At 39.9% G+C, this 27,289-nt stretch overlaps 1 protein-coding gene and 1 long non-coding RNA gene across 9 annotated transcripts in view; one reads left to right on the forward strand and one right to left on the reverse strand.

Annotated features, from left to right (window-relative positions):
* Positions 1-27,289, reverse strand: part of MTUS2 (microtubule associated scaffold protein 2) — a 589,535-nt gene that overhangs the window by 81,424 nt on the left and 480,822 nt on the right. The gene's annotated exons all lie outside the window — the stretch shown is intronic.
* The window catches only part of LOC119865910, a 31,579-nt gene continuing 28,138 nt past the window's right edge, over positions 23,849-27,289 (forward strand). The window contains exon 1 of the long non-coding RNA XR_005378424.1: positions 23,849-23,997. This is a non-coding gene — a long non-coding RNA (uncharacterized LOC119865910). The remainder of the gene's footprint in view (positions 23,998-27,289) is intronic.

Below are 27,289 nucleotides of genomic sequence, written 5' to 3' on the forward strand. Positions count from 1 at the left end.
AGTTTTTGTAGAAAAACTCATAGGACGAAATGCTTCCATAAGTAAAAAATAAAAGGATATAAATAAAAGGATGTAAATACTTAGCTGCAAAAAATAGCAAACAACAACAAAGTAGACCAAAGAAAGAACTAAGACGGAAATATTAAAGACAAAAGAAGTTAATGAAATTGGGACACCTGGGTGCTCAGCAGTTAAGTGTCTGCCTTCAGCCCAGAGCGTGATCCTGGAGTGCCGAGACTGAGTCCCACATTGGGCTTCCTGCATGGAGCCTGCTTCTCCCTCTGCCAATGTCTCTGCCTCTCTCTCTGTGTCTCTCATGAATAAATAAATAAAATCTTAAAAAAATGAAATTAATGAAATAGAAAATAGGTAACCAATATATTTAATTGAATACAGTGAACAAAATAGCAAACCACAAGCTAATTTGAACAACAAAAAAAAGAGAGAGAGAAAGCACAAATAAAATAAGAAATAAAGAGTGAATGGAAAAAAATAATTGAAAGTCATAAGAGACTTTGTTGCAGACCTCTATATGAATACATCTACAATCCTACATTAAATCTATAATTTTCTAAAGAAATATAGATTACTGAAATTGAGCCTTTCACAAAGAGGAAAGATTTAAATGGACCAAATTTCCACAGAGAATACAGAGACAATTATTAAGTACCACCAAAAAAAAAAAAAAAAAAAAAAAAAAAAACATCAGGCCCCTGTTCTTCTACCAAACATTCAACAATCAGATAATTCTAGTGTTCTATATACTGCTCTAGAGCATTGGAGATTATGGCAGGCAGAATATTGCCTCTCTCCCACAAAAGATGTCTGCATTAAAATCCCTGGACCTATGACTGTATCATATACCTGGCAAAGAGGAATTAAGGTTGCAGGCAGAATTAAGATTGCTAATTAGTTGACCTTGAAGTAGGGAGATTATCCTGGATTATTCAGAAGGGCCAATGTATTTACAGGTGTCCTTAAATGTAGAAGAGGGAGGCAGGATAGTCAGCATGAGAGAGATGTGATGAGAGAAAAACTAGATCCCTCTGGCTTTGAAAATGGTGGGAAGCTATGAACCAAGGAACATGAGTGGTCTCCAGAAGCAGGCAAACAAAATGCATTTTCCCTGAGAGTCTCTAGAAACTAATGCAGCCTGCTAATATCTTGGTTTTAGGTCAATGAGACCCACTTTGGACTTCTGACCTCCAGAAGTGTTAGATAATAAGTCTATTGTTTTAAGCTATGAAGTTTGTGATGATTTGTTATAGCAGCAAGTAAACTTGTACAAATCACTAATATATAAATAAAGGAAAACTTCATTATTTTAATAAATTGAGTATAACCTAATCTTGATACCTAAACCTATGAGACTCTCTCAAAAAAGCAGAAGAAAAAGAAAACTGCAGACCATTGTCATAAATATTGATATAAAAGGATTAGCTAAAATATTAACAAACAAGATCCAATATCACATAAAGAAAATAATATACCATGACTTATTGGTATTTATTCTAATAATTCAAAGTTGTTTCAATATAAGTAAACCTATATTGATTGATCTAAGGGAGATATAATTATCTCCACAGATGCTCAAAGAGCCTGCTTAAAAGAGGCATCTGGGTGGCTCAGCTGGTTAAGTGTCCCAACTCTTGATATTGTCTTAGGTCAGTCATGATCTCAGAGTTGTGAGACTGAGCCCCTCATTGGGCTCCATGCTTAGCATGTAGTCTGCTTGAGATTCTCTCTCTTCCTCTGCTCTCTCTCTTTCTCTTGAAATAAATAAAAAAAATTTAAAAAGCCTTTGACAAAAATTTAATACCCATTTCAGGTAATAACATTCAAGAAAATAAGAATTGAAGGACACATTCATAACATGATATAACACCTTAACATGATAAAAATATTAGTCCTAAAGTCATTATTTTACTTAATGTGGAAATGCTAGAAGAATTTCCATATAAATCAGGAAAAAGGCAAGAATATGCACTACTTCCATTACTGTTCAACACTGTACTAGTGATATTAGGCAGTGCAATTAGAGAAGAGAAATTGAGGGGGGCGGGCAAGACGGCGGAAGAGTAGGGTCACCTGTCCCCACCAACTTACCTAGATAACTTTCAAATCATTCTGAAAAACTACGAATTCGGCCTGAGATTTAAAGAGAGAACAGGGATCCCTGGGTGGCGCAGCGGTTTGGCGCCTGCCTTTGGCCCAGGGCGCGATCCTGGAGACCCGGGATCGAGTCCCACGTCGGGCTCCCGGTGCATGGAGCCTGCTTCTCCCTCTGCCTATGTCTCTGCCTCTCTCTCTCTCTCTCTCTCTCTCTCTGTGTGTGACTATCATAAATAAATAAAATAAATAAAAAAAAATAAGGACAGAACAGCTGGAACACTACAGAGAGAAGAGTTTGTGCTTCTAACAAGGTAGGAAGATGGAAAAGAAAAGGGAGAAGAAAGAAAGAAAAAAAGAAAGAAAGGAAAACAATCTGGGGCGGGGGGGGGGGGGGGGGCGCGAGGAGCCGGGCTAAGGCCGGGGGCAAGAGCCTCCAGGACAGGAGAGCCCCGCCCCGGAGAAGCGGGAATTTTAAAAATCCGCACCAGATTCTTCCCGGCGGGAAGGGCGCTCGCAGGGAGCAGGGAACTCGGGCAGGAGGGGCAGTGGAGCCCCCAGGTTCCGGGGTCACTAACAGAGAGCGCCCCACACCCCGCGGGCCGAGCGCGGGAAAGGGCTGGAGCGCGGCCTGCGGGGCCCCGGGAGCGCGATTCCAGCGGCAGGCCCCGGAGCCCAGGGCGCCAAGGGACACAGCCCAGGATCCTGCGCTCCCCCCAGGACAGGCGGAGGTGAGGAGGGCACAGGACAGCAAGGACGCTCCTGTCACCTGTCACCCCTGGAGCTGTGCAGATCAGCGCCCCCCGCCCCTAGAGCATCAAGGCCAGTACAGACTGGGAGCTGCGGTAGTTACTGCGGGAGCTGACTCCAGGGCTGGGGACCTGGCCAACGCCAGTGGTGGTGTTCCTTCTGGTGCCTGGGATGGAATGGGGCCACCAGGGAACAGGGGCCTCACAGGATAAACAGCTTCCACTGAGCTGTGCACCTGGCAGGGGGCGGGACAGCTCCCCCAGGTGCACACACCTAAGAATCAGCACATCAGGCCCCTCCCCCAGAAGATCCCCTAGAAGGACAGGGGAAAAGCAAGTTCTTGACCATGCAGCACTGGAAAGTTCCAGGGGAAGTCGAGGGATTTACAGTATATAGAACCAGAGGATACCTCTCCTTGTTGTTGTTGTTTTTTTTTTTTTTTTTTTTTTTGGTTTGTATTTTTGTTTTCTCTTTTTTTTTTCTTCCTTTTCCCAGTGCAACTCGTTTTTAGCCACTCTGCACTGAGCAAAATGACTAGAAAGAACTCACCACAAAAGAAAGAATCAGAAACCATATTCTCTCCCACAGAGTTACAGAATTTGGATTACAATTCGATGTCAGAAAGACAATTCAGATGCACAATTATAAAGCTACTCTAGAAAAAAGCATAAAGGATTCAAGAGACTTCATGACTGCAGAATTTAGATCTAATCAGGCCGAAATTAAAAATCAATTAAATGAGATGCAATCCAAACTGGAGGTCCTAACGATGAGGGTTAATGAGTTAGAAGAAAGAGTGAGTGACATACAAGACAAGTTGATGGCAAAGAAGGAAGCTGAGTTAAAAAGAGAAAAACAATTAAAAGGCCATGAGGAAAGATTAAGGGAAATAAATGACAGCCTCAGAAGGAAAAATCTATGTTTAATTGGGGTTCCAGAGGGCACCAAAAGAAAGGGCCAGAGGGCCAGAAAGTGTATTTGAACAAATCATAGCTGAGAACTTCCCTAACTTGGGGAGGGAAACAGGCATTCAGATCCAGGAGATAGAGAGATCCCCCCCTAAAATCAATAAAAACCATTCAACACCTCGACATCTAATACTGAAACTTGCAAATTCCAAAGATAAAGAGAAAATCCTTAAAGCAGCAAGAGACAAGAGATCCCTAACTTATATGGGGAGAAATACTAGATTAACAGCAGACCTCTCCACAGAGACCTGGCAGGCCAGAAAGGGCTGGCAGGATATATTCAGGATCCTAAATGAGAAGAACATGCAGCCAAGAGTACTTTATCCAGCAAGGCTCTCATTCAGAATCGAAGGAGAGATAAAGGCTTCCAAGATAGGCAGAAACTGAAAGAATATGTGACCACCAAACCAGCTCTGCAAGAAATGTTAAGGGGGACTCTGTAAAAGAAAGAGAAAATCCAAAGAAATAATCCACAAAAACAGGGACTGAATAGGTATTATGATGACACTAGATTCATATCTTTCAATAGTAACTCTGAATGTGAATGGGCTTAATGATCCCATCAAAAGACACAGGGTTTCAGACTGGATAAAAACACAAGACCCACCTATTTGCCGTCTACAAGGGACTCATTTTAGACCTAAGGACACTTACAGCCTGAAAATAAAAGGTTGGAGAACCATTTACCATTCAAATGGTCCTCAAAGAAAGCAGGGGTAGCTATCCTCATATCAGATAAATTAAAGTTTATCCCAAAGACTGTAGTAAGAGATGAAGAGGGACACTATATCATATTTAAAGGGTTTATCCAGCAAGACGACCTAACAATCATGAATATTTATGCCCCTAATGTGGGAGCTGTCAAGTATATCAATCAATAACCAAAGTTAAGACATACTTAGATAATAATACACTGATACTGGGAGACTTCAACATGGTGCTTTCTATAAATGACAGATCTAAGCACAATATCTCCAAAGAAACAAGAGCTTTAAATGATACACTAGACCAGATGGATTTCACAGATATTTACAGAACTGTACATCCAAAGGCAACTGAATACACATTCTTCTCAAGTGCACATGGAACTTTCTCCGGAATAGACCACATATTGGGTCACAAATCAGGTCTTAACCAATACCAAAAGATTGGGATTGTCCCCCGCAAATTTTCAGACCATAATGCTTTGAAACTTGAACTCAATCACAAGAAGAAATTTGGAAGAAATTCAAACATGTGGAGGTTAAAGACCATCCTGCTAAAAGATGAAAGGGTCAACCAGGAAAATAGAAGAGAATTAAAAAGATTCATGGAAACTAATGAGAATGAAGATACAACCATGCAAAATCTTTGGGATACAGCACAAGCAGTCCTGAGAGGGAAATACATCGCAATACAAGCATCCCTCAAAAAACTGGAAAAAACTCAAATACAAAAGCTAACCTTGCACCTAAAGGAACTGGAGAAAGAACAGCAAATAAAACCTACACCCAGCAGAAGAAGAGAGTTAATAAAGATCCGAGCAGAACTCAATGAAATAGAGACCAGAAGAACTGTAGAACAGATCAACAAAATCAGGAGTTAGTTCTTTGAAAGAATTAATAAGATAGATAAACCATTAGCCAGCCTTATTGAAAACAAAAGAGAAAATACTCTAATTAATAAAATCACAAATGAAAAAGGAGAGATCACAACCAATACCAAGGAAGTACAAAACGATTTAAAAAACACATCATAAGCATCTATATGCCAATAAATTAGGCAATCTAGGGAGGAATCGAAGCAGTCATCAAAAACCTCCCAAGACACAAAAGTCCTGGGCCAGATGGCTTCCCAGGGGAATTCTATCAAACGTTTAAAGAAGAAACAATACCTATTCTACTAAACTGTTCCGAATGATAGAAAGGGTTGGAATACTTCCAAACTCGTTCTATGAGGCCAGCATCACGTTAATTCCAAAACCAGACAAAGACCCCACCAAAAAGGAGAATTATAGACCAATATCCCTGATGAACACAGATGCAAAAATTCTCAACAAGGTACTAGCCAATAGGATCCAACAATACATTAAGATGATTATCCATCATGACCAAGTGGGATTTATCCCCGTGACGCAAGGCTGGTTCAACACTCATAAAGCAATCAATGTGCTAGATCATATTAACAAGAGAAAAAGCAAGAACCATAGGATCCTCTCAATAGACACAGAGAAAGCATTTGACAAAATACAGCATCCATTCCTGATCAAAACTCTTCAGAGTGTAGGGATGGAGGGAACATTCCTCAGCATCTTAAAAGCCATCTACGAAAAGCCCACAGCAAATATCATACTCAATGGGGAAACACTGGGAGCCTCTCCCCTAAGATCAGGAACAAGACAGGGATGTCCACTCTCACCACTGCTATTCAACATAGTACTAGAAGTCCTAGCCTCAGCAATCAAGCAACAAAGAGAAATAAAAGGCATTTAAATTGGCAAAGAAGAAGTCAAACTCTCCCTCTTCGCAGATGACATGATACTCTACATAGAAAACCCAAAAGCCTCCACCCCAAGATTGCTAGAATTCATACAGCAATTTGGCAGTGTGGCAGGATACAAAATCAATGTCCAGAAGTCAGTGGCATTTCTATACACTAACAATGAGACTGAAGAAAGAAAAATTAAGGAGTCAATCCCATGTACAATTACACCCAAAAGCATAAGATACCTCGGAATAAACCTAACCAAAGAGGTAAAGGATCTCTACCCTAAAAACTACAGAACACTTCTGAAAGAAATTGAGGAAGACACAAAGAGATGGAAAAACATTCCATGCTCATGGATTGGAACAATTAATATTGTGAGAATGTCAATGCTACCCAGGGCAATTTACACATTTATTGCAATCCCTATCAAAATACCATGGACTTTCTTCAGAGAGTTGGAACAAATAATCTTAAGATTTGTGTGGAATCAGAAAAGACCCCGAATAGCCAGGGAAATATTTAAAAAGTACACCATAGCTGGGGGCATCACAATGCCAAATTTCAGGTTGTACTACAAAGCTGTGGTCATCAAGACAGGGTGGTACTGGCACAAAAACAGACACATAGATCCATGGAACAGAAGAGAGAATCCAGAAGTGGACCCTCAACTTTATGGTCAACTAATATTCGACAAAGGAGGAAAGATTATCACTGGAAAAAAAGCCTCTTCAATAAATGGTGCGGGGAAAATTGGACATCCACATGCAGAAGAATGAAACTAGACCACTCTCTTGCACCAGACACAAAGATAAACTCAAAATGGGTGAAAGATCTAAATGTGAGACAAGATTCCATCAAACTCCTAGAGGAGAACACAGGCAACACCCTTTTTGAACTTGGCCACAGTAACTTCTTGCAAGATACATCCATGAAGGCAAGGGAAACAAAAGCAAAAATGAACTATTGGGACTTCATCAAGATAAGAAGCTTTTGCACAGCAAAAGAAACAGTCAACAAAACTAAAAGACAACATACAGAATGGGAGAAGATATTTGCAAATGACCTATCAGATAAAGGGCGAGTATCCAACATCTACAAAGAACTTATTAAACTCAACACCAGAGAAACAAACAATCTAATCATGAAATAGGCAAAAGACATGAACAGAAATCTCACAGAGGAAGACAAAGACATGCCAACAAGCACATGAGAAAATGCTCCGCATCACTTGCCATCAGGGAAAAATACAAATCAAAACCACAATGAGATACCACCTCACACCAGTGAGAATGGGGAAAAATAACAAGACAGGAAACCACAAATGTTGGAGAGGATGTGGAGAAAGGGGAACCCTCTTGCACTGTTGGTGGGAATGTGAACTGGTGCAGCCACTCTGGAAAACTGTGTGGAGGTTCCTCAAAGAGTTAAAAATAGATCTGCCCTACGACCCAGCAATTGCACTGCTGGGGATCTACCCCAAAGATACAGATGCAGTGAAACACTGGGACACTTGCACCCCAATGTTTCTAGCAGCAATGTCCATATTAGCCAAACTGTGGAAGGAGCCTTGGTGTCCATCGAAAGATGAATGGATAAAGAAGATGTGGGAGACAGAACATGAAGACTCCTAACTCTGGGAAATGAACTAGGGGTGGTGGAAGGGGAGGAGGGCGGGGGGTGGGGGTGAATGGGTGACGGGCACTGAGGGGGGCACTTGACCGGATGAGCACTGGGTGTTATTCTGTATGTTGGCAAATTGAACACCAATAAAAATATATTTATTATTAGAAAAAGAAGATATGGTCTATGTATACAATGGAATATTACTCAGCCATTAGAAATGACAAATACCCACCATTTGCTTCGACGCGGATGGAACTGGAGGGTATTATGCTGAGTGAAATAAGTCAGTTGGAGAAGGACAAACATTATATGGTCTCATTCATTTGGGGAATATAAAAAATAGTGAAAGGGAATAAAGGGGAAAGGAGAAAAAATGAGTGGGAAATATCAGAAAGGGAGATGGAACATGAGAGACTCCTAACTCTGGGAAATGAACTAGGGGTGGTGGAAGGGGAGGTGGGTGGGAGGATGGGGTACTGGGTGACGGGCACTGAGTGGGGCACTTGATGGGATGAGCACTGGGTGTTATGCTATATGCTGGCAAATCGAACTCCAAAAAAAAAATTAAAAAAAAAATAGAGAAGAGAAATTATCAGAGGTAAATATTTGGTAAAGAAGTAAAACTGTATCTTTATAGGATACAACAGTATAACTGGAAGGCTCTAGAAAATCAATGGTCAATGATAAAGTTGATTCAAACTACAAGAATTCAGTAAGGTAGCAAAATATAAAATTAACAGAGAAGTCAATGTAACTTTCACATACGCAAAACAATATCTAGAGAAACTATGGAAGAGAGATCCAATGTACATCAGCAACGAAGAAGACTGAATATTTAGGAATAAAGTTATCAAAAAATAGGTAAAACATATATGAGGAAAACTTAAAATTATTCTGGAAAGACATAAAAATAGACAAATGGAAAACAACTCACGTGATTGAAAGGGTGCTCATCATCCTAAAGACATCAGTTCCCATAACTTGGTTAATTGATGCAATCCCATTAAAATACCAACAAACTTTTGTTTTTCTGGAGTTAGACACATTGATAATAAAGATTATTTGGCAAAACAAACACACAAGAATATCCAGAAAAACAGTAAAAAAGGAAATCTATGCCAAGGGACTAGGCCTATTAGACATTAAAACATGCTACAAAGCTTCTATAATTAAACAGTATGGTACTGGCATATGAATAGATCATACATAGATCATAGAGCAGTGGATCAGAATAGGAAGTCTAGAAATAGAACTAAGGATGTATGAAAATTTGGTATATAATAAAATGGCATCTGAAATCATTAGGACAGAGACAGACTTTTAATAAAGGAGGCTGGGTAGCCATTTGGAAAAAGATACAATTAGATATATAACTCATTTCATACTTAAGAATAAACTTCAAGTGAATCAGGAGTCTACATTTAAAAGAAAAACCATACAAGTTCTGAAAAAAAAGTGAGTGGATTTCTCATAACAGTAGTGTGGGAAAGTGTCTAACTATGACTAAAAATACAGAGGGAGGGATCCCTGGGTGGCGCAGCGGTTTGGCGCCTGCCTTTGGCCCAGGGAGCGATCCTGGGGACCTGGGATCGAGTCCCACGTCGGGCTCCCGGTGCATGGAGCCTGCTTCTCCCTCTGCCTGTGTCTCTGCCTCTCTCTCTCTCTCTCTCTCTCTCTCTCTCTCTCTATCATAAATAAATAAAAATTTAAAAAAATACAGAGGGAATAAAATACTGTTTGACTGTATAAGGTTTTTTTTATTTTTATTTTTATTTTTTTTAAGTTTGAATAGTAAAGCTACCATAGACGTAGTCAAAAAACAACTATCAAACCAGCAGAGGGATCCCTGGGTGGCGCAGAGGTTTGGCGCCTGCCTTTGGCCCAGGGCGCAATCCTGGAGACCCGGGATCGAATCCCACATCGGGCTTCCAGTGCATGAAGCCTGCTTCTCCCTCTGCCTATGTCTCTGCCTCTCTCTCTTTCTCTCTCTGTGACTATCATAAATAAATAAAAATTAAAAAAAAAAAAACCAGCAGAAAACACCGGTGCATGTGTCACAGATAAAGGATAATATCCCTAGTATGTAAAGAAGTCTTTGAAAATGCAGAACCAAGGATCAAAAACCCAACAGAAAGATGGAAGTCAACAATTTACAAAAAATAGCTCTTAAATAAAAATTGTTCAAAATTTCTCATAGAGAAATGCTGTAATGATTTTATTTTGAAGATACATTTCTAACAACACAATGTTGTTCATTACAGCATTGTTTATAGTTGAAAAATATTAAATAACAACCTAAATGCCCATTATGGGAGAGTGGTTTCATAAATTATCATACATTAATGCAATGGTGTTTTATACAGTTTTTTAAAACATGGAATGAAGATCTATATCAACTTATTTGAAATGAGTTCTAAAATACATTGCTAAGTGGAAAAAAAAAAAACAAGGAGCAAAAGAATGTCTATACTGGTAGTATGGTATCTTCCAGGTAAGAAAGAACAAAAGGAAATAAACATGTTTCTGTTCCTTTGTAACAAGGATAATGGAGCACTCCCAGGGCCTTGATGGGAATGAAATAGAATGAACAAGGAAAGGGAGTGGGATAGAAGGGATGAAGAGAGAGTGACACTTCTCTAAGTACACTGTCTTATGTATTATCATGGTTCTTGCCATGTCAACATGTCACACACTCCTTAAAACAAAGAAATAAGGAAAATCAACTGGGCAACTGAAAATGGAATACGGTTTTGTTTTAGTTTTATAAATGAATAACATACTCATACTGAAGCAAAGGGGGCAGAAAGAAAATACAGTAACTGTGGAACACAGTATGTTGACTATATGTTATAAGGCTAAAGACAGTACTATACACAAGTAGGTGAACAACTGAAACTACTTTGTATTATATGCTAAGAAAGAACAAAAAAAGTAAGCATATTGTAGACAATGAGAGCCATGTTTCTCACTGTTGGGAACAGGCTAGAATAAACTCTAGAGTGTTGGGTTGGAATTGGAGGTCTCAGAACAAACTCATGTCTTTAATGTATATAATGTGTGTGTATGTACATGTGAAGAAACTTGATAAATGACATTGATTTCATTATACACAAGTGAGAAAAGGATGGAATTTTGGAGATGATTTTTTTTTTTAACCAAGACAAGGTATAAGCGGGATCCCTGGGTGGCGCAGCGGTTTAGCGCCTGCCTTTGGCCCAGGGCGCGATCCTGGAGACCCAGGATCGAATCCCACGTCAGGCTCCCGGTGCATGGAGCCTGCTTCTCCCTCTGCCTGTGTCTCTGCCTCTCTCTCTCTCTCTGTGACTATCATAAATAAATAAAAATTAAAAAAAAAAAGACAAGGTATAAGCAATAAAAAACGATAAATTTGACTCCCACTAAAACTAGAAATTTGATGGAATAAAAGACACTAAAAACAAAGTGATGTCAGAAACTTAAAGAAAATTATTGTAATATATATAAATCATGACTGATTAGAATCCAGAATATATAAAAATTATATCTAATCAGTAAGAATAAGACCACACAATAAAATACAGAACAAAGAATCTGGGGAAGCAATACTCAGAAAAGGAAACTCAAATGATCGCTAAACATAAAAAATATACTCAATCCTTAAATAATTAGTGAATGCAAGTAAAAACTACCATAAGATAACAATTCATACAAATAGACTGACAGAAATTTGAATATGATATATTTCTCTGGGTCAGGATGTGGAGAAAAGGGTACCACTTATCATAGCTGGTAGAATGTTAGTACAACCACTTTGAGGAACATTGTGGTCATATAAGAAAGTTGAAGATATATACACACTTTGACTCAGTCATTTTACTTCTAAATATATACCTTAGAGGGAAATTTTTGCACAGGTACACAAGTTGGCATGTTTAAGAATGTTCAGTTCATCCTTAAGAGAGAAAAATGAAAATAATCTTTTAACTAAATGCTGGATCTCTAAATCATGGTATAGTCATACAGTGGAATTCCATACAGCAGAGGAAACAGATGAATAAGATAACATGGATCAACATGGAAATGTCTCAAAAACTTAAGTTTGTGTGTAGGATGGTATACACAGTACGATGTTTATATGATTAAAAATATGCAAAAAGCAATGTTACATATTGTTTATGTTATAAATATTTATGTGGTAAGAATATAAAACCCTATTTGGAGTTGTAGTGCCAGTCTTCAAGATGGCACCTGATGATTCCCCCTTCTGGTGTTCACAGCAATGTGGAGTCCTGTCCCACATTGGATTAGGATTGGTCTCTGTCATTCATAGCATATGGCAGATATGATGGTAAGTCATCTCCAAATTAGGTAGTAAAAAACTGTGGCTTCCATCTTTAGCATCCCATTTTTAATTTCTCTTGGATTTGTTGCTGGAGGGGGAAGTAAGTTGCCATGTTGTGAGCAGCCCTAGTAAAGGCCCACATAGTGAGGACTGGAGTCTCCCACTCATGTGGAACTGGCGTCTGTCAACACGTGAGTGAGTGTGAGGAGTATTCTTAGCCTCCACTCAATAATGAAAAGTTTCAGACAACAGCTTGACAGCAACCTCATGAGAGAGCCTGAGCCAGAACCACCAGCCTCAACCAGCTAAGTGTCTCCCAGACACCTGACTCACAGGAACTGTGTGAAGTAATAAATGTTTGTTGTAATTTTCATGCGACAGGAGCTAATACAGAGTTGGTTATTTCTTGTGAGGGATCATCAGAAGATCATGGAGCAGTACAAAGCAGTCTTCAGCTTTATCTGAAATATTTTATTTTATTTATTTTAGATTATTTATTTATTTACTCATAAGAGACACACAGAGAGAGGTAGAGACACAGGCAGAGGGAGAAGCAGGCTCCATTCAGGGAGCCCAATGTGGGACTCGATCCTGGGACCCCAGGATCATGCTCTGAGCTGAAGGCAGATGCTTAACTGCTGAGCCACCCAGGCGTCCCTGTTGAAATATTTTATTTTTAAAATAAAAAATCAAAAGCAAATTTGGCAAGATGTTAAGATTTATCAAACTTAGATACCTAGCAAGTAGTTGTCATTAGTTAATTCTTTACACTTACCTGAATGTTTGGAATATTTCACATGCAGAAAAACAGTGCCTTCCAGGGTTGCCCCTTACTGGCAGGAGATATCCTCCACTGCTGTGCAAACCTGAATTGGGTGTTCATTCTTCTCTCCTGTCACTAAATGTGCCAACTGTCTTTGAAAGCTTTGCCAGGTCACTTACATTTTGCAGGATTAAAATGCAGAACTTCAGAAGCTAACATTTTTTGGGTGAGTTGTGCTATGTATTTTGGGTTTCTGTTATGACATATGAGAGACAGTGTTCAACTGGACATTTTTATTTAAGAAATGATGGTGCTGGGACACCTGGATGGCTCAGCGGTTGGGCACCTACTGTTGGCTTAGGTCATGATCCCAGGATCCGGGATCAAGTCCCACATTGGGCTCCCTACGGGGAGCCTGCTTCTCCCTCTGCCTCTATCTCTGCCTCTCTCTCTCTCTCTCAGTCTGTGTCTTTCATGAATAAATAAATGAATCTTTAAGAAAAAAAAAAGAAATTATGATGCTGGGGTGCCTGGGTGACATAGTCAGTTGGGCATCAGACTCTTGGTTTAGGCTCAGGTCCTGATCTTAGCATTGTAGGATGAAGCCTCGCGTTGGGCTCCAGGCTGAGTGTGGAGTCTGCTCGTCCTTCTCCCTCCCCCTTTGCTCCTTTGCCCCTTTGCCCCACTCTCTGTCTCTCGAAAATAAATAAAATCTTTAAAAAAATTATGATGCTTATAAACTTTCTAAAAGCCCCCATATTTGGATAATATATACATCAAGAACAGGTTGTCAATATGATTTAAAGCTGAAAAAATTTATATGGGTTCTGGTGAAATTATTTAATTAAGAAGCAAATCAAAACGGTTAAGCCATAGCAACTTAACATGATTATAAAGTGCTGATTATTCAAATTAAATTAATTAGTCACAAATTCCCCCCAAGAACATTTAACTACTCCCCAGTGGCAGAAAAACTGGCACTGTTACTCTTTCATATATGAAAGAAATATATGCTGGATTATTTTCTTTTCCTGGAAATATGGAAAGCAATAGAATATTTACTGGTCAACTTACACAAAAAGATCAGAAAACCTGTAATTCCACAACCAATATAGGAATGGTGAATAATAAGAAAGGCTTCTTGAGGCTTAATAACTATATGTAAAATCTTTTTAAAAAGAAAAAAAATGCTCTGTCATTTCTCAGCTTGTCTCCAATTGCCCCCCATCTGGGGTTAAGTAAGGATTCCAGGAGAACGAGCTTTCAGGAAGGCAGAAGAAAACCCTGCTTTCCTGTTTATCAGAAGTTTAGCTTAAAACACGATTTTGAGCATATCTGCTTTTTGGTGGTTTCCCAGCTAAATTTCCTTGCCTTCTGTTTTGTCATGAGGACAAGCACTAAGGTGAAGAGGAGAAAGAACATCTTGTCTCTACCCAATCTATCCTTTCTTCGTTCCGTTCACAACTAGGTCTACATTCTAGAAGCAGTTCTGGAAGGTTGAAATGACATGGGCTGGCACAGGAGTTAGTGAAGAGCTGAATCTCCCAGTTAAATGGCCCCAGTCTGGGGAAAATAAGCCTTGAAAACTGCCTGTGGCTCTAAGGGCAATGGTAAAATGGTATCTTGGTGTAGAGAAATGAAGCTTGAATCTCAAATCAAGGAGCTTGACCTTTATTTTGTTGACTTGTGACCCCAGAGAGCTGCTAGAAGATTTTTAATAGGGAAGGGACATAAGACTAGCGTTTTAAGTAGCTCCCTCTGTGAAGCAATCAAAACTTGAGAAAGTTGATATACTAGATAGAACATAGATGGAATGTCCTGGAAACATAAATATAGATGTAAGAACATATATTTATGAGAAAAAATTGGGAGAGGAATAAGGCAAGGAGAGTGTATTAGTCCAATTATATATATATAGTATAATTATATATAGTATATTATATATATTATATAATTATATATATTGTATAATTATATTGTATAATTAGTTCAATTATATATATATTGTATAATATATAATTTTATATGGTTATAAATACTGTTTTATGTAAAGAGATTTATTTTTTTTTAATTTATTTATGATAGTCACAGAGAGAGAGAGAGAGAGAGGCAGAGACACAGGCAGAGGGAGAAGCAGGCTCCATGCACCGGGAGCCCGACGTGGGATTCGATCCCGGGTCTCCAAGATCGCGCCCTGGGCCAAAGGCAGGCGCTAAACCGCTGCGCCACCCAGGGTTCCCTGTAAAGAGATTTATTATGAGGAATTGGTTAATGTAAGTATAGAGGCTTAAACATCCTGTGATCAACTGTCTGCTAGCTGGAGACTCCGGAGAGCTGATGCTGTTCCCATCTGAGCCTGAAGGCTGTAGAACTAGGGCCAGCGTTTCCCCTGAGTCTAAGGGTAGGGAAAAAAAAAAAAAAACTGCCCCAGGTTGAAGGCAGTTAGGCAGAAGGAATCCTCTCATACTCAGAGTTTTCTGAGTAAAAGTCTATTTTGGATCAGCAACTGGACAAGTCCCACCTATATTGGAAAGGGCAATCTGCTTTACACAGTCAACTCTTCCAAATGTTAACCTCATCCAGAAACATCCTCAGACATACATAAGAATAATGTTTGAGCAAATATCTGGGCACTCCATGGCCTAGTCAGGTTGACACATAAAATGAACCATCACAGAGGATTTTGATGACAATAGTGCCAAAATGAAACGGAATAAACAAGGTTAGGAGAAGGTGGGGGGGGCTGGAAACTGACAAGTACTGTCTGGGATCTGCTAAACTGATGTCCTGGCAACAGGTGGAAACAATACGCAAGAAGGTGGATGTAAAAATTGTGATGCTCAGGGCTAGAGTCTGGGGATCCTTTAGCACACACATGTAGTAACCAGAACAGGATTATCCAGGGATGGGTTGAGAAAGAGGGGAACAGTTAAAAAAGAGAGTGAGAGAAATGGTAGAAAACAAGGAAAATCAGAAAAGTGTTGGATCAGAAGCTAAGGAAGTAGAGTTTCCACAGTTAACGGGTGACTACAACTGTTATCAAAGAGACTCAAGTGAGGGATTGAAAAATATCCTTCAGGGGCGCCTGGTTGGCTCAGTTGGGTAAGCATCTGCTGGCGGAGGTCGTGATGATCCCAGGGTCCTAAGATGGAGTTCTACATTGGACTCCCTGCTCGGCGGGGAGCCTGTTTCTCTCTCTCTCTCTCTCTCTCTCTCTGCCCCTCCTGCCTGTTCATGCTCTGTCTCTATCTCCTATGACAAATAAATAAATAAGTAAGTAAATAAATAAATAAATAAATAAATAAATAAATAAATAAAATCTTACAAAAAAAGAAAATATCCTTCAGTTCTGGCAATCAGGTCCTCACTGGGGACGCCCTCCCTCAGTGAAAGCAGTGCCCATAGGGAAGTGGGAACAGAAGCTGGCAATGGATGGAAGGCAGAGGGGGGATGTGGAGTGTGGGCACTGTGTTTTAGGGAGGTGAGCATGTTTGGGGCACAAGAGCAGTTGAGAAGGAAGGAGAAGCTAAAGAAATTAGTGAGTGGGATAATGAATGGTGCAAGGCCACAAAGCAGTGACCAGGGACTCTGATCAAGACAACAGGCATGCCTGTAGAGCTAAGAGGCAGAGGGAGAGGAATTTAATTAGAATCAAAGGAGGGTGCTACTCATTCTTGTGGGAAACAAGAATTCATAGAGATGTATATGATTTTGTAGGGAAGCAGAATTGTGAGAAATTGGGGGGAGATCCTGCTTTAGTATTAGTAGTCTTATTCTTCATAATGAAGTAGAAAGCAAAGTTTTCTGCTGAGAGAGAGGCGGGGCTTAGAATTTTAAGAGTGGGTGGAGGATATGCCTCTAACTCCTCTCCCTTCCTCAGAAATTCAGGTTTGAGTTTGTAAGTATTTATTGGAAGGAAATACAGAGGAATGAAAAATCCATTTCACAGGCCAACTTCCCAGAGGACTGGAATATACAGAAGACTAAACAGCTCTGAATGGCTCAATAATATAAATTATTCAAAAAGTTGTCCTGGTGATCTTATCATCCCTCAGTAACAGGTGTTCTTGCTTCCTCCTCTTGCAACTGTGCCATATACACAATTCAGCATTTTCCTACACTTTCTACTTGTTTTTCTGCAACTGCTACCCATAAGTATCTATATTTTCTTTCTCTTTCATGTTTTATACTTACTCATGAATCGTACTGCTTAAGTTTTGCTTGCTGGTTTCTCTTTTTCAGCTTCGGATTCTACTCTCATCCTTTGACTTTATTATTATATCTCAAAAATAAAGTCCTTATGAAGGAGGCTCCTCTTGGAGTTCTCTACTACAGTACATGCTACTGGATAGAGTTCTTGTCTCAGGTGATGGTCAAATTTGTTGGGGTTTTTGTGGTTTGGGTACCAAGCATAGTGACCTATTCATAAGACACTCAAATATCGTAGGTAACTCTTACATAGGTAGTTGTGGGCAAAAGTTGAAAAGAGTGACAACTCCATGCATGGATTTCATATTCAGAAATGTGCAGGACTAAATGAAAAATATATGGATATTTACACATACACAAGATTACTTAAGTCCTGAATAAATGAGTTCAAGACTATTTCTTGTTCTTGAGTAAATGACCCTATATTGTAAAGATGTCAGTGTCTTTCAAATTAATCTATAGGGGCAGCCCCGGTGGCGCAGTGGTTTAGCGCAGTCTGCAGCCCAGGGCGTGATCCTGGAGAACCTGGATCGAGTCCCACATCAGGCTCTCTGTATGATGCCTGCTTCTCCCTCTGCCTCTCTCTCTCTCTCTCTGTCTCTATGAATAAATAAATAAAATCTAAAAAAAACCAAAAAACAAAAAACAAATTAATCTATAAATCCAATGCAAAGAAAATTTAAATCCCAATGTTTTTTTTCAAACTTGACAGGTTATTTTAATAATTCAGCCGGTAGAGAAAATGAGAATAGCCATGAAAAATTTTTCAAGAATAATAATGATGAGAAAACGTTTGAGATCTCTGTGTATGTGTGTGTGCAAATGTATGTATACATACATGTGTTTTTGTATCTGTGTGTGTGGTGCTGGCCCAAATATAGATAAGTCAATTAATGGAACAAAAAGAGAGCCAGAAACAGAACTAGGTATGTTTTAGAACTCAATAATATAGGTAGCATGTCAAATCCATGGTAAATGATAAGAGTTTTCTATCATTGGTGTTGAATCAATAGGATACCTAGGTAGAAAAACAAAAAAGTGAACCCTCTACCATAAATCATGTATCAAAATAAACTTCATATGGATTTGAAATCTAAACATTAAATTTAAAACTACCAAGGTATCAGAGGGCAAATATATAATAGTATCATTATAACTTGGGGAAGGAGAATCTTCCTAAGCATGAAACCAGACTTGTAAGACATAAAGGGAATCTTAGATTTGACTACACAAAAAGCACAGTCTTGGGGTACCTGAGTGGCTTGATCACTTAAGCATCTGATTCTTGATTTCGGCTCAGGTCATGATTTCAGGGTTGTGAGCTAGAGCCTACTTCCATCTTCACACTGAGCATGAAGCCTGCTTAACATTCTCTCCCTCCCTCTTCCTTTGCCCCTCCCCAATCCCCTCTCTCTGGTGTCGGCATGCACTCTCTATCTCTCTCTAAAACAAAACTAAAAGACAACCTACAGAATGGGAGAAGATATTTGCAAATGACGTATCAGATAAAGGGCTAGTTTCCAAGATCTATAAAGAACTTATTAAACTCAACACCAATGAAACAAACAATCCAATCATGAAATGGGCAATAGACATGAACAGAAATCTCACAGAGGAAGACATAGACATGGCCAATATGCACATGAGAAAATGCTCTGCATCACTTGCCATCAGGGAAATACAAATCAAAACCACAATGAGATACCGCCTCACACCAGTGAGAATGGGGAAAATTAACAACAAGGCAGGAAACAACAAATGTTGGAGAGGATGCGGAGAAAAGAGAGCCCTCTTGCACTGTTGGTGGGAATGTGAACTGGTGCAGCCACTCTGGAAAACTGTGTGGAGGTTCCTCAAAGAGTTAAAAATAGACCTGCCCTACGACCCAGCAATTGCACTGTTGGGGATTTACCCCAAAGACACAGATGCAATGAAACACCGGGACACCTGCACCCCGATTTGTTTATAGCAGCAATGTCCACAATAGCCAAACTGTGGAAGGAGCCTCGGTGTCCATCGAAAGATGAATGGATAAAGAAGATGTGGTTTATGTATTCAATGGAATGTTATTCAGCCATTAGAAATGACAAATACCCACCATTTGCTTCAACATGGATGGAACTGGAGGGTATTATGCTGAGTGAAATAAGTCAATCGGAGAAGGACAAACATTATATGGTCTCATTCATTTGGGGAATATAAAAATAGCAAAAGGGAATAGAAGGGAAGGGAGAAGAAATGGGTAGGAAATATCAGAAAGGGAGATAGAACATAAAGACTCCCAACTCTGGGAAATGAACTAGGGGTGGTGGAAGGGGAGGAGGGTGGGGGGTGGGGGTGAATGGGTGACACTTGACGGGATGAGCACTGGGTGTTATTCTGTATGTTGGCAAATTGAACACCAATAAAAAATAAATTTATTATTAAAAAAATAAATAAAAATAAAAAAATAAAAGCACAATCATTTATTTTAAAAAACAGCATAGCAAAGTGAAAAGAAATGTATTGATTGAAGAAATTATTTCCAACTCACATGATAGGTAAAATGCTAATATCTCTAATATGTTATTTATCATAAATCAAGAAGCAAAAGACAGCCAGAGGGGGAAAAAAAGAGGAACAGAGGATGTAGACATGCTTTATCTCCTATGAATAATAGTAAAGAGTATAAAATTTGAAATTTTAAAAAAGTATATATACTGCCAATATACCATGTGTACCTCAATTATTAAACATGCTATTTTCTGGAGAGAGTATGCTTAATACTCTCTTCATAGGAATGAATGCAGTTTAGCCTTAATCCTGGGTATAAAGGGACATCCTATGACCCTTCATTCAGTATACAAAAGAAAAAAAGGCCAGATTTCAGATTCTAGAAGAGATTATAATCTGCTCTGATTACATATTAAGTCTTTTTAGTTGATTGAACAAATGTCACGGTAATAATATCACACTCTTTCCCAGAACCTTGGGCTTTTACCTTTTCATAACTTCTGTGCTGTCCAGAGATATTCTTAAGGTCTCAAACACATTCATAAGTCCTTCATATGCAAAGTTCACAGCTTTATTTCTTCTTTATTGTCTCCCACAGTTTTATTGGAGTTCCTCATTCATACTTCATACATGCTGACCATTTGCTTATATACACATCCATTTCCAGATTTAACATTCCTTCTTCCAAGTCAGACCTTCTTTTTTTTAATTTTTTTAATTTTTTTTTAAATTTATTTATGATAGTCACAGAGAGAGAGAGAGAGAGAGAGAGAGGCAGAGACATAGGCAGAGGGAGAAGCAGGCTCCATGCACCGGGAGCCTGATGTGGGATTCGATCCTGGGTCTCCAGGATCGCGCCCTGGGCCAAAGGCAGGCGCCAAACCGCTGCGCCACCCAGGGATCCCCAAGTCAGACCTTCTTTCTGAGATTATTTTTCTCATCTGGAAGACCCTTTACTGAGATCCAATAGGTGGGTAAATCTTTCAATGTTTACCCAAAAATGTCTTTTTCCCCCCTAATTTTTGAAAGTCAGTTTCACTTGGGAGTTCTATAGTAGGCTGGCAGGTAATTTTTCCCAGCACTTTTTATTTCACTGTCCTCTGCTCTCCATCATTCCTAAAGAGTTAACTCTCAGGCTGTGTTGCTCTTTTAGTAGATACTCTTTTCCCCTCACCCTATGATTGCTATAAAAATCTTCTGTTTGTTTTTTGTATTCAGCAATTACACCACACGGTATTTAGAGAGTGAATTTATTTACTTTGATACTTTTTTTTTGGTCTGAGGATCCATGTCACTAATTAATTCCAAAATATTCTTGGTCAATATCATTTTCCATAATGCCTCTCCTAATTCCCTCTATTCCTTCCTTCTGGAATTCTCCTATGTTTGCATATTCCATTCTATTCTCTGTGGCTCTTAACCTCTTCAATATTTTCCATGTCTCTGTCCTTTTGCGCTAAGTCCTGTGTAATTTCTTCAAATCTGCAGTTCATGAATTATCTATTCTGTAGAACTCCTCTACTTAGTTTCAATTATTATGTTTTCAAGTTTGAGAATTTCTACTTGATTCTTTGATAGTTTTTGATAGGCTCTGAATCAAATTTTGAGTTCTGTCTCTTCTAAAACCACATAACATGCATACTTTTTTTGAATACTGTTTATGAAAATTTTAATATTGAAAATCTTCTGGATGGGGCTCTGTTGTTTGTTATTTCTGCTGACTCTAACATGAGACTTTGTATGGATGTGTTTTGTGATTTTTAAAAATATTGTGTGTTCCTCTTTTTGGAACTCTATCTGCATGAATTCTTTGAGGCCTAGTTTGAAAATGCATTCCTCTTGGGAGATTTTGCTTTTATCCAGACCCCAGGTTATTTCAAATTTAAATTCTTGGCTTACAGTATTTTTAAGATTAGGCAAAGAGTATAATGAGAAACATGTGCATTGGCCATGGTCACAAATTATCAGGGAAAACTTTAGAATTTTTCTTTGTACCAGAATGATCTTTAAATTTCATTTTATTTTATTTTATTTATTTATTTATTTATTTATTTATTTATTTTTATTTATTTATGATAGTCACAGAGAGAGAGAGAGGCAGAGACACAGGCAGAGGGAGAAGCAGGCTCCATGCACCGGGAGCCCGACGTGGGATTCGATCCCGGGTCTCCAGGATCATGCCCTGGGCCAAAGGCAGGCGCCAAACCGCTGCGCCACCCAGGGATCCCTAAATTTCATTTTAAAAGTATATAACATATCAAACATGCAGAGGAGTATGGTAACCATACAACAGGTATGTGGACATATGACACCAAAATCAAATTAATGGTTTTTGTTTTATTTATTTCACTTGGTTTTTTTTCTTTCTAATTTAAAATTGTTCCACAATTCTCTTTCTTTCTGGGAAAAATGTGTCAATTTGTATTAACAAAGTACAATTACGTTCAAAAAGATTGAATACATGAGCAAATATAACGATCTTATCCTAATATATATGAACCAAAACTAGTTTAATTTATGAGTATGATTAGTGGTTTGAATCAGGGCTTGAAGGGAATGGTATGCATTTGGGGTAGCTGTTGAGAGAAATTGGACAAGATGATGAAAACAAACAAAAGGGTTGATAAGCAACAGCCCTGAGAGCTCCACTGTGGTTGGAGGCCCACAACCATGAGCACCTATGTTGTAGTGTCCACGTATGACTGGAGTTCTGCTTGGTGGGTCTGGCAAAAGGATAAAGAGCTAGGGAACCCACAGGTAGAGTATTTTACAGAAGTGCTTTTCAGATTTAATGTGCATACAAATCCTGCTATCTTGTTAAAATGAAGGTTCTGATTCAGTGGGTCTGGTATGGGACCTGAGACTACACAGTGCTGAAAGTTTCCAGGCACTGCCAATGCTGCTGGTCCAGGTCTACTCTTTCAGTCAGCAAGTGGGCCCAGTCATGGAGGGAATGGAGATGAAAAGGGTCTTGAACCAGTGGAAGAAATGAGAGGGCCTAAGGAACTGATGGGAGGTCTCTATGCTGAAAAAGAGCTACAGCAGGAGGGAGGTGAGCATTGCACAAGGTGAGGGGGCTAGTCAGAATGTGATTAGAACTGAGAGCTCATGTTGTAGAGCAGTTCTGGTTTAAGACAGAATCCAGGACACAGGTAGTTGAAGAGTAAAGGTCTCTGAGTTAAGAAGGTCAAGAAGTTGGAAGTTTGCTTTTTACTTCTTGATTGAGCTGTCAGTCTAGCAAAACCTCCAGTAATTATGAATGGAACTGGGGTGGGAAGAGGGGAGGCTGCTAGCAGGTCTTCAATAAATGGGGCTGGATGGGATGGCTGTGAGAGTGTTTGAGAAGCTGACCCTGGCAAGGAGGAGCAGAGGGCAGACTCTAACTTCAAAATAGGATGAACTTTGAGGTTTGTACAGAAACACAATGAATTGTTGGTATGTGCACAGTTGGAGCATCAGTACAGGAAAGGAGGTAGCGAACATCTTTGGAAAAGGTTGATTAGTAAGAGAGTTTGTTTGAAGTGGAATGATGTCATTAGTGGGAAAAATCTGAGGGTTAACTGTGAGGGGATGAGTCTGGAGGAGATGCTCTGGGTGCCTTGCCTACCCGCAGCTGCTGGGAGAACTCATGCCTGTGACCTCCAGGTATGTATGGGAGGTAAACTCCTATCCCCAGACGTAGCCAGTAACTGACTGATATGGGAATACAAAAGCTCTCTACCTCTGTACAGGATGACTCTGTGGGGTGATTTATATTGTAGAGACTCTTTGTAAATGAGACCAATGACAAGACTCCATTGCGATCACACCTTTGCTCAACAGCTTCCCTCTCCTTGTCCTGTTTCCCTAGTGGGTTCTTCCTAAAGAGCACTCCTTCAGCAAATCACATGTGCCCGTGTATCTGTCTCAGCTCTGCTTCCAGGGAACCTGATATAAGGCAGATAGTCCAGAAGTAGTCCTGGGAAGCAGACTCCAAGGACAGATCCTGGAACTGAATCATCCACCAGGCACTGGCAATGACAGAAAGAGTAGCAATGGAATGCTACAGCTTGTGGAAAGGAATACAAAGGCTTGTGCACTGTCTCAGTCCTTTGTGACGTATGAAGGGAAATAGGAATTTTAAGGACTATAGAATTGGGTGGCCACTGCTGAGCAGCATGGATGCTTTGAAGGGAAAATGACAGATCAAGGCAATCAGACATCAATCAAGGTGTGAAAGCCAGAGGATCTCCTTGGCAGAACATTAAGAATAAGAGTACATTAACCAGGCTCAGGTCCTAATCAAAGAGTAGTAGGTATGTCCTTTCAGCAAAGAAAGATGCTCAGTTCTGGCAAGTCTCCTATACCATAGTCAAATCTCTGAGCCAGAAAGATTGGGATCTTGAGACTAAAGATACAGATATCTGGATGGAAGTGCTTGAGAATCTAAATGCTCACATTCCCTAATGTGAGCGGAATGGCCTATGGCCTGCGGAAGTGATTATCACTCCTTTGTTGTGAATACTACGGCCTCCATTTCTTCTCACATAAAGCAGGTACCTTACATGACCACATGTGTGTTCTTTAGGATCTAACACTTACCTCCCTTATTATCCACCAGACCAATCATTAGGGTCAAATCTTGGTGTGACCCAATCAGAAAGTGTTGGATCTGTTAAGGGAGGAGAGCAGTTAAAAGCCAAAGGACTTGAAGGAGCGGGCTAACCTTTCATGGTAGGAAAGGGAGAACATGCCTGAAAATGGATGGTTATAAAATGCTATGGGCTCACGGAAGCTTGGAAAAAGTGATGGTCCACAATAAATGATGTAGGGATGTCAAAATTGTATGGCACACTATAGAGAAAGAGACAAGGAGCTAGACAAGTGGGCACGCTAGAACGGACCTTTTATGTAAGACTGGAAGACCCACCCAGCTGACCGTGTTCCTCAGGAGGGCCCAGGGACACACCTTCTCCTAAGGTGATAAGGGTTACATCAGCAGAGGCTCTGCTCTATAAACCAGGGTTGATAGCAGGAGACACTCTTATAAAACAGGACTTTCCAGTATCGATGGGAACAAGAGGATCCCAGAATTCCTAAGGCCATGCGGCAGCACTTAACCATCAGCCAGATTGGGATGACAGCATGATGGGTGATCTGTGGGGATCTATGGAGGAGATCATGGTTCTCCTAGAGACAAGACATATGGGTGTCCAACAGAGGTATTACTTAATATGTATATCCCAAAGGAATCTGGAATGGATGAGCACCTATGGCTTTGACTCATATAACTATACTTTGTAAAAAGGTAAATACCCAGACTTTCCAAGGGATTTTGGACACAAGGCCATAGTAGACACTGATACTCCTGTCCAGGTGCTAATAAGCCCTAGCACATACCCCCTGTTAGATTAGGAGCATATGGGAGTCAGATAATTAGTGGAATTGTGAACCAGGTTCAAATAAAAGTGGGTCCCCTGAGTCCATGGATCTCAGTGATTATTTCTGAAATTCACACATGTATGATCAGAATGGATGTACTTAGCAATTAGTAGACCACTCACATTGCTTCCTTTGCATGTAGAGTAAGAACTATTGAAGTAGTAGTCCATGAAATGGTCTCACCCCAGGTAAAATAGTAAATTACAAACAGTATTGTATCCTAGAAGGAATGGCAGAGGTTAGTGCCACTCTCAGAGACTCAAGGATGTAAGGCTAGTGTTCCTCATCATATCCTCCATTTAATTCACCAGTCTGTCCCCTAGAGAAAAAAACAGAAGGATCATGGTGAAAGACATTGCCCCACCACAAACCTAGCTAAATAGGCTGAATGTGCCTGGTATGGTAATATTCACTAGAGCGAATGAACACAGACTCTGGTGTATGGTATGCAGCTGTTAAATTGGTAAAGGCAGTCTTCATGCCAATCAGAGTAAGGATCTGAAGCAGTTAATCTCCTATGGAATGAACATTAGTCAGTGAAACTGTGCCCCAGGGCCATGTTAAGTCTTCTGCTCACTGACACAGTAAGGTCTGAAAGGAACTTAAGCCATGTGAACATCTGCAGAATGGGTTCACAAAGTTAATGAAATCATGTTAATCCAATTGGATGACCAAGAAGTGGCAAGTACAGTGAAGGTCTTGGTTAAGACACGTGCTCCAGAAGGAAGTGATCAGCTCTTTAAATATGCAGGTGATCAACATGCTGACCGTGTTTTTAGGGGCCTACTGGCCTGTGGCAAGGCAGGACATTTCCTCCAAAGTAAAGGACAAGTTATCATACCTTGTACTCCCTAACACTGGGAAAGAAATGTAACCCTTGCTAGGCTGCTTTGCATTTTGGAGGCAGCATATTCCTCACTTAAAAATACTGCTGTGACCTATTTATCAGGTGACATTCCCAGAGTTCTGGAGTTGGTCTCAGCAGCTCCACCATTTTCCTATCTGGCTTCCTTTGTCCTCTTACAGGTTTTCTTGGCACACAATTCCCCAATAATTCATGGGTTCCCAGATCTGTGCCTCAGACTGCTTTTAGAGGACTCAACCTAAGACAAATTCATAGAAGGTATGAGGAGGTTACAGGTAAAGGCAGAGGGCTGGGTTTTATTTGATGGCCGAGGATTATAGGGATGAAGACAAACCATGGTTCCATGTGATGGCCTCAAATATCCTAACTGGATGTAGATCCTGGACAGAGGCTGCCCTCATGGGCCTGGGTGAGGGCTCCCTCACAGTGAGTGAATAGGATGAAAACCTACATACATTTCCTGGGCACTGGCTAGTCATTTCCCCAGTAGTGTTTGTTTTTGGGAATTGCAGACATGCTGTACATGTATTTGGAGAAAATATTTCTGAACAGAGGTGCTGCAGTCCCTCCTCCAGTCATGTGGCTGACTTGTAGTCTTTCCTTGGATTCCATGCAGGCATGATGGTAGCTAGACAGTAAATCTTTCCTGAATTTAATTTAATTTAATTTGGGCAGCCCTGGTGGCTCAGCGGTTTAGCACTGCTTTCAATCCAGGGTGTGATCCTGGAGACCCGGGATCGAGTCCCACATCAGGCTCCCTGCATGGAGCCTGCTTCTCCCTCTGCCTGTGTCTCTGCCTCTCTCTCTCTGTGTCTCTCATCAATAAATGAATAAAATCTTTAAAAAATTTTAATTTAATTTAAAAAGTATATCTAATACCAAGCACTGTGATAGTCACAATCCTCATTCCTAACATTACATTTTTAAAATGTATGTCAAAAAATGTATGGCACTTTGTAATCATCCTTTTCATGTCATTAATTCATTCAGCAAATATTATTCTATGCTTTCTATACATCAGGCATATTCAAGGCTAAGCTAATAGTGACTGGGATTTTTTTTTCCTCACAGCATTTTCCTATACAGATTTAAATAAGAGAGAGCTGAAACATATACACCAGGAGTTATTCTCTATTGATCGTACGTTCTCTGTGTTCGTGTTTTTGAGTGTTTGGGGAAGTGACACTCTTTCCTTCTTTGGATTATATGCCTCTAGATGATGTAAACCATGTGACTATTCTTTTAAAAAGTCTTTCATCATGTCTGGCAGGGTTCTGTCCCCAGTGGGTGACTCAGTGACG

The sequence above is a fragment of the Canis lupus genome, chromosome 25 (assembly GCF_011100685.1).
Source record: "Canis lupus familiaris isolate Mischka breed German Shepherd chromosome 25, alternate assembly UU_Cfam_GSD_1.0, whole genome shotgun sequence".
Classification (NCBI taxonomy): domain Eukaryota; kingdom Metazoa; phylum Chordata; class Mammalia; order Carnivora; family Canidae; genus Canis; species Canis lupus.